This window comes from Alligator sinensis, unplaced genomic scaffold (assembly GCF_000455745.1).
Source record: "Alligator sinensis unplaced genomic scaffold, ASM45574v1 scaffold250_1, whole genome shotgun sequence".
Taxonomy (NCBI): domain Eukaryota; kingdom Metazoa; phylum Chordata; order Crocodylia; family Alligatoridae; genus Alligator; species Alligator sinensis.
The window spans coordinates 9,477-21,792 of NW_005841888.1; the positions used below are offsets into that span (position 1 = coordinate 9,477).

The following is a 12,316-nucleotide window of genomic DNA, read 5'->3' on the forward strand; positions in this document are numbered from 1 at the left end:
ATTCATTGATTTGGATCACTGTCCCTGATTCGATTCAGCTGAATCCAAGTCTGAAGATTAGATGCTGATTTAGAGAATCAGCAATTCAGCCATAGACACAGCTTTGTGTTTTTTCTACATACCATGAGGTACCAGGCATGGCTCGTGAATGCTGTGATACTGGGGTGGATGGAGCATCCCACAGGAGTGGGGGGGGGCACGTACTTGGGGGTGAACCCATAAGTGGATCAGAAATACTTCCAGTCCACTTCCTGGTCCACTGGAGAGCGCTCTAGGGGGCTCCCTGTGCTCCCCAGGCTCAGTGATTGGCCACAGGGGGGACCCCGGGTGCCCCCCAGACCCAGGAGGCACCAGTTGCTGAGCTAGGGGGTGTGGGGGGGTAGTTTTCCTCCCCAGTGGACCCAGAAGCGGACCAGAAGTGCTTCTGGTCCACTTCCGGGTCTGCTGTCGAGTGCACTGGGGCTCTCCCCACGCTCCTATGGGACACTCCATCATCACAGCATTGATGAGCCACCTGGTACCTTGAGATGTGTAGAAAAAACATGTAAAGCTGTGTCTATGTCCGAATCACCAAATCTTTCTAAATCTCTCCAAATCGATTCTGAAGGTTCTGATTCAATTCAGAGAGATTAAAAGGTCTCCTGATTCAATTTGGATTTGGAGATTCAGCCACTGAATAGGGTTGAATCTCCACTGAATTGAATCAGGAACCGAAGCTTTGCATAGCCCTAATATATTGTTATTTGATCATCCTCAATCTGCATCTTCAACCTGCTGTATGAGCTGTTTTTCCAGAACTGTGACAGAATGACCATGGCGATCAAATCCCAGAGAAGGCCTAGCATGGGCAACTGGTGCCATCTTAGCCAATCTCATTGACTGGGGGGGTTCCTCCATGGCCAATCTCACCGGCAGGTGCGGGGTTCCCCCATGGCTGATCGCGAGTCAGCTGGCACTCACAGGAGGAACACCAACACTCCCGCCTGCCCCCCCGTCCATCATCTAAGTGGCGAGCACAGCCGGTCAATGAGTGCACCCCCTATGCATCGCCACTGAGACCCAGAACTGTTTTGGCCTGTGTGTGGCAGGTGGATGGGAGTGGGTGGATATCCATGACACCAGCAATGACAAAGCTACATGGATCTCTGAGGAGTGGAGGACTGTTTACTCTTGCTGAACTAGCGACCTTAGCATCACAGACAATTTGGTTGGGGCAGAAGGCAGTCTAATTTATACAAAGCTGATTGTCCAGGGTTCACCAATGTTGGTGTCATCAGAACAGTCAGATCAATTCTTATTCCTGTGTTACCACAAGGAGCAAGCTTTCCCTCACGCTCTCTTTTCTGCAGTGCTTTTCTTGCTGACCTCCCAATGAAAGGCCAGAATCCATGACAAAATATGGCCTGCTGCTGTATTCTGCCAGTATCAGAAACAACTGTCCATGAAAGGGGCATGAGATTTTCCTGACACCTAAGCAACAGTTGGCATTCTGAACCTTTTTATACTGTTTTTTACATTTGTTATTTGCTGGTTGCCAGTCCTGGTTTTGGCCATGGAGTGCCATCTGAGACCCAATGGCTATATAGATTATTCACTTTTTGTCTACTGCCAAGCAGATTCACCCCAGAGTGCTAATAGGTCAACTGCTTTCTCAAGCCTTCTTTTGGTTGACAACATTGTGATGGGTTGATAGGGGTTTTCATTTGTTGGTGGGTATACCAGTGCGGAGATGGCCTAGCATAAAATGGGATGTGCGTATGTCCTATAGATACTGGACTAGATCACATGCATTGACCCCAGAGCAATTGAGAATGGGTGGTGAGGTAGAGCAGGCATCTAGTGGAGGCCTGTAAAGTACTATGGGGTTTTGTTCAACTGACCATTCAACTACACCAACATGGGTGCGCAGACAGATGAAACATACACTTACACGTACCAATATTGGTAAACTCCAGATTAATTCCAGGGTAATTCCATACCTGAATCAGTGTATGTATATAAGATTAGGGCTTTGCATCACTTGTTTGCTATTTTTAATATCAGTTTAATGTTGATAATGCTGGTGTAGATGTTTCATCTCTTCCTTCCATTAGTGTGCATTGAGACGATCCATATACGGAACAGGTGCAGAATGCTAAGTTCACACTCTTGCTTACTGCTGAGTAATGTCAACTGAAATGTCAAATACTGAAATTAGTGCAAACCCAAGCTGAATGTACTGGTTATCTGGAAGGTAGGTGCTAAGCTCTGGTCTTTGTGCCAAAAATGCAACTCTTATGAAATAGCATTACTTCAGAGTTACTTCAGATGTTCACTATTAGGATTAATACTACATTATATTTTTTCTGTCCTCTTTCTTCTCTTAAATATGTCAGATCAAATCTAGATTGCTTTTCAAGAAGGCATTAATTGACAAGTTCTGAATGCTTTTTTTGAGGGCATCAACATATCCTGAATATTACTTCTAATCGGATTAACAAGATAAAGAAATCCACCTACCTTAGTCTTTGAAAGGACTTTTAATGCAATACATAAAGCAAAGAGGGACAAGTGTCACAATGAATAATTAACTGAGCATTTGTTTCCATAATGAGAAATTAAAAACTAAATACACAAGCCCAAGATGCTGGCCCAAGAAGTCAAGTTTATTTTTATCATTGTGTCGTTTTATAGATTAGAAGCAGCTCGCTAATTTTAGCCTTATGTCTTTCCAGTGTCTTTCAAATTCTTCCTTTTGTTTTCATAGGAGAAAAGGAGGCTAAAAGAGCAATGAGAGAAAAAGTGGTGTCCGTGATAAAGCAGTAAAGAGTAAAGGGGAAAAAAAATCTAATTAAACGGAGAGAAGACAAAGGAAAAGAGATGATAAAATATGAATGAACCATAGGAGAAAATAAAGCATAAAGAGAGTCAAAGGAGCCAATATAAATGGAGGAAAGCAAGACAGATATGGAAGCAGCAGTGTACCCTGTCTGTCACTACATGCCAGTTTCATTCTCAAGGGAGAAATGGATCCTTCATGCACTTTGTGTATTATACCCCAGAGGCCTCCCCAAGCCTACTTCTGACAATAAGCAATGCTTCTCTGCAAAAAAAAGTCAATGGGTTACTCACACATGTGAAGAACTGCATAGAATTAGTAGTGGTGGCACAATCACGCCCATAAGATTTTGCTTGCTAGAGCTGCTGCAGGGTGTGAGTGCTCCCTTAATGGATCACAAAGCAATTTTCCTTATGCAAGTGTTCCCTTATATCAGAGGGAACACTTCCATTCTCCTTGACTGCAGGAGTGGGCATATGGGGCCAGATTTTTGAAGCTGTTGAGTTTTTGGAAGTGTGCGGTTATCTATCCCCCCAATTCTAACTCTATAGGAGTTCAATACCTATGAGCCTATCTGCCTCTTTGTGCACTGAAATACCTTTGAAAATCTGGCCCTTAAAAAATAACATAATTGTTGCTTTGAGAAGTGCCACTAATGATGGTGCAATCTGATGGACTGGGTTAATAAAGTTATTATATTCCCTGTTGTACCCAGACAAGAACCCCCTTGCTGTAAGTCTCAGTCATATTAACTACTGGCCTAACAAGGAAATGTTGAGTTCCTTTGTGAGACCTTGCCTATATGAGCATTTTACATTAATTTAACAAAAAGAAGTGCAAGACACTATATCAAAAAAGTACATACTAGCAACAGTCAGTTTTCAAATCATAGTTATATTCCTATTTAGTTAAATAAGTTCAACTTAACATTTAGGGAAAATTAAAACAACGGATCTTCAAAAACAACAACAACAAAAGGCAAGCTATGCATGAAGTGGAAAGCACCACAGTTAGTACTAAAGATTAATTTGATGGCCTTTCTGCAAATTAACTGAATCTGTAAAGCTACAATTGCAATGATTTGTGGGCTAAAGCCTTCCTACATCCAAAATGCAATCCAAAAGTTCCCTGCGCAATGATCACCTAATCATGAAGGTGCATAAACTCATCATACACTACCTTCTTCACCTGAAAATTCGATCAGTGACTGTAATCCTGGATTTGGAACATGTCCAGCACTATACTGGTCTGAACAGCTTGGCACCCAGCCCTAGGACCTTTTGGATCCAGAAATTAAGTAGTGTGACTGTTAAATCACAGGAGAATGTACATTCAGGAGGCATGTTCTGGGTGAAGTACCCTGAAGCCCTCCTGTTGAAGCTAGGTCACCGGAATCAAGAATACAAGATTCCTGGGGCCAAAAAGAGTAAGCAACAGACAGCTTGTTTCTGTAGCCTGCATAGTGATGCAGAGTGATGCAGGGATGAGGTAGGAAAAAAATCCTGGTTTCTAATCCTTGCTCCTATAATGTTTTATGTACATTACACAGCCATTGGTCAAAAAACAGAAGAAGGGAACAGGACCCAGGATTCCCCTCCCAGAGATGAGTGTCCTAACCACTAGGCAACAATGCTATGCTCCCTCTTGCTTGCTCTCCCTGGCCTGTGTCCAAATGTGCAGGGGCGTGTCCTTGCAGTGGCAAAAATAGTAGTAGCACAAATTTGTGCCGCTACTTTTTGCAGCAGTGTATGTGCCTGCACATGCGCTTTGGTCAGGTACAAGTTGCCCCACTTCAGGCAACCTGCCCTTCCCCAGCTCCTCTTGGCTCCCAGCGTGCTGGAGGAGCCAGGGCACAACTGCAGGAGTGGAGATGTTCTGGCCGGCAGCTAAAGCATCTCCCTGGAGGACCAAGCCTCCGTGTCTCCTGGCGTATGTTCCTGTAGCGTGCACCATGCAGCTTTTTTCCTGGCACTTTTTTTTTTCTATCAGGATTTCCCAGTAGCAAATTTTGGCCCCACAATGCAAATATGCAGTGCGAGGCACATTTTAGTGTTCCCCGAGTGTGGTTTGCAGCACCACAAACTGCACATGCCTTCATGTCTGGACGTAGCCCCTCTGGCCCTATGAGTCTTTGATTATTCGCTACACAGGCTGATCTAGACCTAAAACTCAAGCCTCCCATTTCTTGTGGGAATACTCTGATCACTAAGCAATTAAAAAACAGGCAGCACCAATTCCCCCTGCTGGATTTTAAGAACCATTTTAAGAATTTACCATGAGAGATGATGATAGGCTCTGCATCCCAAGTAGATAAAGGCAATTCTCTTGTAGCCTGAGTCATATGTCTAAGCTCCAGAAAGAAATGGGAGTTCAGAAATACTTCAATGCTCAGCATTTCTTACTAGCCAGCTCTGGGCCACTCACTGCTCATCGGGGTGATTTGTTGGAGTGCCTTTCTGAGGCATCTAACTTTCTCCATATATGTTATAGGGACCCATGCACTTAACCCTGAGCTTTCAATTCCTTCTGGGCTAGGGACAGACATTAAACATAAACCAGTTTAAGTCATCAGAAACGGGTTTAAACCTGCAACAGAACAGATGTTCAGTGCACATAAACTAGTTTGAAAATGGCTGAAACCAGTTTGAGATAAACCTGGTTGAATGTAGTATCAGATTTAAATGATATGGGGCAAACTAGTTTATGCAATGTCTGTCCCAGACCCCCTTGCTGATTTAAGTTAAATCAGACACCCCAGAATCTTGGCATATCTCTGGGCTGGGTGGGGATCTCTGCTCCACAGCAGGGCTGACCCCTCCCCTCTGCTCCCTTGCTGGAGCTGAGCAGAGACTGCAGGCATCTGCCTGGCTTCCCCTTGCTCCCCCCACTCCCCTCCCCCATCCTTGCTGAGCAGGGATTGCCTTACACAGACACCTCTCAGCAGTAGCTAGCAGACTGCATGCTGACTAGGGTCCATGCTATGACAGACATGACAAAGGCAGAATCAACAGGTAGCTGGTAATACCCCTCTTTTGTTTTCTTAATGGGGTGATAAACACTGTGTTATCGATTCCCTGCTGGCTGCTCAGAAATTGGGGGTGGGGGAACATTCCCTAATCAGAGCGTCCTTCCAGGGCCTGGCCATACCCCCCTCAGCTCAGCACTATGGAAGGGAAGGGAGGGCTGCTCTAGCAACCCCTGGCTTCTAACCTGAGCCACTGTGGGCATGTGCCTGCATTTCTGGGATGTGTGTGTGGTTACAAACCAGTTTGGCTTAACCAGGTTAGACTAACCTGCAAAGATTGAATCAATTCAGGCTCAGGCATTTTGAATGTCTGTCCCTAGCCCTGGTGCCTAAGGGCCTTGTTACATGTTATAATGTGACCTGCACAAATGTTGATTAGTGTTAGTGCTAGCTCTAGTTTGGTGCAGTCATATATTCAGGCCAGCAGGAGCCTGGAGGACTGAAAGGTAAGAATCTCCCCGCTCCCATTCTGGGCTTCCCTCCCATTTTTTGTGGCTGGCAGCACCATCTGTCTCTCCTGCCTGCCCAGCCCTGGCCGCTGCTGCCAGGCTTCTGCTCTGTTCCAGGTTGAACTGGGAAGTGAGCAGGGATCTTGGGTGTTGGGAAGGGCTGAAGGAGGGGGCACAGGGAAAGAGGGCAGTGGGTCCAATCCATGCCAGTGGGGAAAGTGGGGTGTATACACTCAGGTGTAGCCTAGAGTGGCTAAACCTGAGTGTAAACACAGATCAGAGTTAATCATGCTCTGGAGTGGCTGTATCTGAACCATGTAACAAGTGCTTAAAACTAGTTTCAGGTGTTAATGTGCAGACAATACAGGTCTTAAGAGCTCCAGGAGCCACCTAAAATTATCATGGAACAAGGCCCTAATTTAGAGGTACACAGGTCCATCGTTGGATCTGGCCCTCAGAAATGCAATAAGCCATTGGACCTACATGCAGGATCATGGGGACGGTGGTCAGTAAGCAACATCACCATAGGAAAATTACAGTTTACTTGCTGCCTCTAAACCAATCCTTATTCTTGCACAGTGCTAGGACATTACAAAGGGATAAAATAAAACCCTAATACTTTTCAGGCTACTTGCAGTCTCTTCTTCTCCACTGTCTGTCCCATCTTGATGTATCAGGGGAAACTGTGAATAGCTCATTTAAGTTCAATTTTTGGAAATTTCCCATGTTATAGATTTCTCTGTTCCTCAGCAGTGTCAGATAAAATGTGCCACTTGTTCAATTAATAAAATTCATTTCATACAATCTTATTTATGTTGAAATCTTACTCTCTGGCAGTACAAGTGAGCTGTAGACTTATTCTTATCAAGTAATTATACAGGGTAAGAGTAAGAGGTGAGTGTACACTATCTGTGTGTTTACATACCATAAGAGGTTAGCATGTCCCAGCTACTTATAGATTTATATTCACACCACACTGGCCACTTGGGAAAGTATTATTGTCTACATCTCTAGATAGAACACTGAGGTATAAAGAAATTAAGCAGCTGCCCAAGGTTATACAGAAAGTTTGTGACTATGTTAGACAATGAGTTAGTGTCTTACAAAACTATCCTTCATAAGTCTGTGTCCATGTAGGGCTGTGTTCTGGAAACAGTTCAGACAGGGAATGGAAAACCAGTAGTTATAATAAAATCAACTGTTCATATGCATATCTTGGTGGTTACATTAAAATCGTTTTAATGCTTCTGCAATAAATGTCCAGTATTATATATGGCATCCACCTGTATATAGTTAACAATGCTTTTGTTCCCGTCACATCCTGGTCCTTCATTGTTGCAATAAGTTGACCCGAAATACCTAACGCTAGAAAACTGAGCAAGCACATGGGGCTGCATTGTGCAGATCTGCTGAAAATAGGAGTGTTTTAGGGAAGTCTATTATTAACAATTAGCCACTTATTGTAAATTCTAGCTGACATATCTCATTAAGTATAGGCCAAAATAGACTTGGGTGATCGAACCTCATTTTTAATAGCTTTTCCCAGCGTTCTGCCAATTGTTATCAGGAAGCTAAAAATTGTGCCTGTCACTAGGATGCCCACTTTATTCTTGCTGACTGCTGAGAAATTCAAAAGACTGCCCTGCCTCCCCTTGTGCCTGACAAAGGGTAAAAACCAACCATGTACTCATGATGGAGATGGGCTTTTAAAAACCTCTCAGCAGTCAGCAGGACAGGGAGAGTAGTGGGGGGTAGAAGCAAAAAATATTTTTCATTGTAATTTCTTCTACATTAGAGGCCAGAGTGGTTTATGACATTGACTGCCCCCTTCCAAAACCCATTCTGATGTGCAGAAGTTGGACTGAACAGCTGGTCCAGTCAGAATCTAAACAATAACTTATTGAAGAAGTGTCAATAATCACGCTTCTCCCTAGAACCCAGCAAAAAGTCAACCTTTTCAGGTTATTGGACTAATTTGAGGACTCTCTTTTCAGACTGACTGATTTTAGGCTGACTTTTATTTATATTTAAAAATAAAAATCACAGGCTCAGGATTCATGTGATGTTCAGATGGAAACAAGGGATTATGGGAATGCTTTACTGCCCAAGAAGCTACTAAATATTGCTGTCCAAAAGTTGCCACTCTTTGCTTTGGAAATCTCTAACATTAAAGCCTTACAGTCTGCACTTTCACACACCTAATTTTCAGTTGCCTGAAGCCTGATCCTCATTAAAGCAAATGATGAATGTTTTCTGCTTGCAAATTATTCTCCTGCAGCCAACAAGAGCTGGCACCTATGGAGTCAGTTGCAGTTCAGTGATGATACTGGTCTAAGACCATTATTAGTATTTGGTGCCAGCAGTTCTTTTACCATGGCCAAGCTCATAGATAACTTCATGTGGCAGTTCTATTACATCTGCTCTCCACACTGCATAGGCCACAAGGTGACTGGCTGTGGCAGAAGAGGCATCTAGTCCCTCCAAAGAGAAAGTCATCCTGAGTCAGCAATACAAATGCATCAGCCACCTTTGCTTAAATCAGATGGACTAGGGCTCAGCTTATTCTAAGCAACCTAGTTGTTTCCCTGTTTATATAATTAAATAAGGTTGGTATCCAGTAGCACTGATGGTCAGATTCTTGCAGCCTTGTTTCTTAGGATTTTTTTTTGTTTGTTTCTATTTATAACATGTTCCCCCCCCCCCCCCCCCCCCCCGGGACATAGGAAACTTTCTCCATAGAAAACGCCAAGGTGAAGAGGCAAAACTTCCCTAGAAAACAGGCTCATTGATAAGGTTGCAGAGCAGTACACCGTCTCCTCTCCAAGCATTCAAATAGGCAATCATGGTATCTGTACTGATTGAAATAATCTCTCTCAGCCCCTGTAAAAGCCCAAGATAATACCTTCAGCCTCATTCCTTCTATATTATCTATAATTAATTGTAATACATTTCTTCTTCCTCCCCCTGCTAAATAAAAGAACTGGACTCACCCTCCACATACTCCAGTACATTTAACCAATTTCCCCAATAGCTCTTCTTTGGTCCTTTGCCTCTTCTTCATTTTCTTATGGATACATGCTTAATGGATGACACCTATAAAAATTAGAAGTATTTAGAAATGATGCAGATCCTTTTAGTAAACACCATTTAAAGGAGGCCTGAGGGAGGACTGAAGCCTACCATCTGTAAGCTGCTCAGTCTGAATAGGGAAGTAAGGAATCAAAGCTGGACACAGTTAGGAATAAACTCATTTCAGTCCCTCATATTTAACTACATTTTTGAAGAATCAAGTTATGAGGAGGCAATTTTTATTTTCCTCTTAATACCTTTTTAAAGACCACACTGGGAAGGCCAGAGGCAAGTATCTAATCCTACTAGAGATTCTTACCTGATGATCTGTGACAGGGAAGAGTCTCACAACTCTCCTGTTCCTTCAAAGAAGCAATTTAAATAACTAATTAAAAGGTTGGAAGAGGGAGGGCGAGGTTCAGAGAATATACTCAGAGAACCTGGATGACGGCAGCAGCAACAAACACGCTTGTTCCATAGCCTGTGGAGAATGTGCTATGACAGCCATCAGTAGCAGAAGGTGGGCAGCTCTGATGGTGAAGGAAGCCTGATAGGTCTCAAATATAGAGGGAATCTCCTGGTGACAGTGAATTTTTATATCATACTGCTTCCATGTTGTTATAACAGCCCAGCAGTGAAGTCAGGCATACCATATAACTCAAAATTCAGGGGGTGGAGTTGGTATCTCCTTCCTCAACAAACTCCCCTGTAAAATAGATGGGCCACCTCCAAATCACTTTGCCATGGAGAAATGGGATCATCTCATGATACTTTGAAGGGCCACTGCCTGGATAACACTTTCTGATCTCCCTGCCTGATCAGACCCTGTAACAACAAGGGCTGCCAATCTATTGACCATGGGCTCATTTAAATAGGACAACTGCCTCAAGCCCACCCAAGGCGATGATCTGTTACTGCATGATTAATCAACCATTACATTTATAACACAAGTAGGTTGCAATAGTGTGGGCCATCTATCAGACCCTATGACAGTTGGTTTAATCCCTGAACAAAAACCCAGATCCACACACCAATGGGGGAAGGGACAACAAACAAAAACAATGATAGTAACCACAACAACAACCACAATCAACATTGCTCTAATTACTTGACAGGATGAGCCACTGGCCTCCCTGGGCCCTCCAGTGCTCAATCTCTGTCTCTCAAGCCATCTCCAAAGCTAGGGACAGGAGTTTCATGTAAACTAGTTTAAGCCATCAGAAACTGGTTTAAAATCTGTAACAGAACAGAAGTTCAGTGCATATAAACCAGTTTAAAAATGGCTGAAACTGGTTTAAGATAAAACTGGTTGAATGTAGTACCAGACTTGACTGATTTGGGTCAAACTAGTTTATGAAACTTCTGTCCCAGACTCCTTCCTGGTTTTAGTTAAATCACAGTCCCCCAGCATGCTTTGCTGTGCTGTGCTGTTTGCTCCAGCAGAGAAGAGTTGCAGGTGGGGGGGGAAGGACATCCCCCACCCCCAACAAACCCCGGCTGCGACTATGGAGGGGGGTTAAACCGCCCTTCCCCCAAGTACAGAACTGCCCTGACCTGCGCTGCCCTGCCAAACTTACTGAATGTTACTGCTGGCTGTGATTGTGGACTACACATCCCAGAGGTACCTGGAAGCAGGAAGAGGAAGAGATGAGCAACCCTGCAGAGTCCTTCTGCTGTGATTCTGGACTGCAAATCCCAGAGACCTCAGGGGCAGCAGGAAGAGGAAATGAATACACAGATAATGCTAGCTGTGTGCCAAAAAGAGATGCTCTAGTGCCCCCTTGCATCTGGACTGAGTCACTGCAGGCATATGGCTGCATTTCCTGACTTAAAAGTGAATGTGTGTCTAATTGTTTCTTAACTTAATCTCTGCAGTTTGGACTAAACTGTAAAGACTGAATCAATTCAGCCTTGGGCTTTTTGACTTTTAGCACTTAGCCCAAGGGAGCAAGGCACATAGCTCCACCTACAGGGAAACAGACACTTAGGCCTCATACAGATACTTTGTGCACATATACACACATCTTCAAGAATTGCAGCACTTAAATGCACTCTCACCCACATTGCACACCTTTAGTCAGCCCCAACTCTCAGATGTGAATGCTTCCAATATCCACAAGCCACTCAATACTGAGCTAAGGGGAGAGCCATCCATAGCTGCTTCCAACCTTACTGCTTGCAGGATATTGACTCTCCCAGGCAAGCTCACTCACTCTCTGGCACACTCTTCACTCTCTGAGATGGGCTTTTATGTGCCAATAGCCCAGAAACAGGCATCATCCTCACACCGACCAATCATATGCCAGTGCATATGCTACCATTCCATTGCACACTTTACCCTACTTGTCAATCACTATTTCCCTCGGTTTACCTTACCAGGAGAATACATTCCTCTCTCCAAAACCTACACAAGCACCGTACATGCTCATACCCTCAAAGTAGGTCAAATGACCACATGAGCTCAAGAGTTCGCAACATTCTGGAATTCTCTGAATGGTGCGACCTACTGCACATGCTTAATCACACAAAGGGGAAGAGCTGTGCCAAAACTGGGCCCTGCACTCCTAATCAAATTAAGCTGTTCACACCATAGAAAGAGATGTTGATAGGATGTGCCTGCCTTCCACAATCTAAAGTAAGTTCCAGAGGGTGCAGAATGCCTGCTGTGCTGAATTAGGAACTGGGATTTTTAATTAACTAGAAGACTGTTGGGGTCAGGTCAAGCTGTCAGAAGCTGCTTGGAGTTAGGTGAAATCAGAGCCCTTTAGCTCTTCAGGTTTTTCAGAACCAGAAAGATTAGAATCATTGTGATTTTATTTTCCCCTAGGTACAAATCATCGAAAATTAGGGTTCAAAGGGACCTCTGGAGGTCATCTAGTCCAACTCCCTGCCTGAGCTGGGATCATGCATATCTAAACCATCCCATACAAAATTGGGCAAGTGGGGGGGGGGGGG

The 12,316-nt window shown here is 44.0% G+C and overlaps 1 long non-coding RNA gene across 1 annotated transcript in view; it reads right to left on the reverse strand.

The window, feature by feature from the left end:
* Window positions 1-9,287: 9,287 nt before the first annotated feature.
* Window positions 9,288-12,316, reverse strand: part of LOC102377953 — a 12,116-nt gene continuing 9,087 nt past the window's right edge. Inside the window, exon 3 of the long non-coding RNA XR_323141.1 lies at window positions 9,288-9,385. This is a non-coding gene — a long non-coding RNA (uncharacterized LOC102377953). The remainder of the gene's footprint in view (window positions 9,386-12,316) is intronic.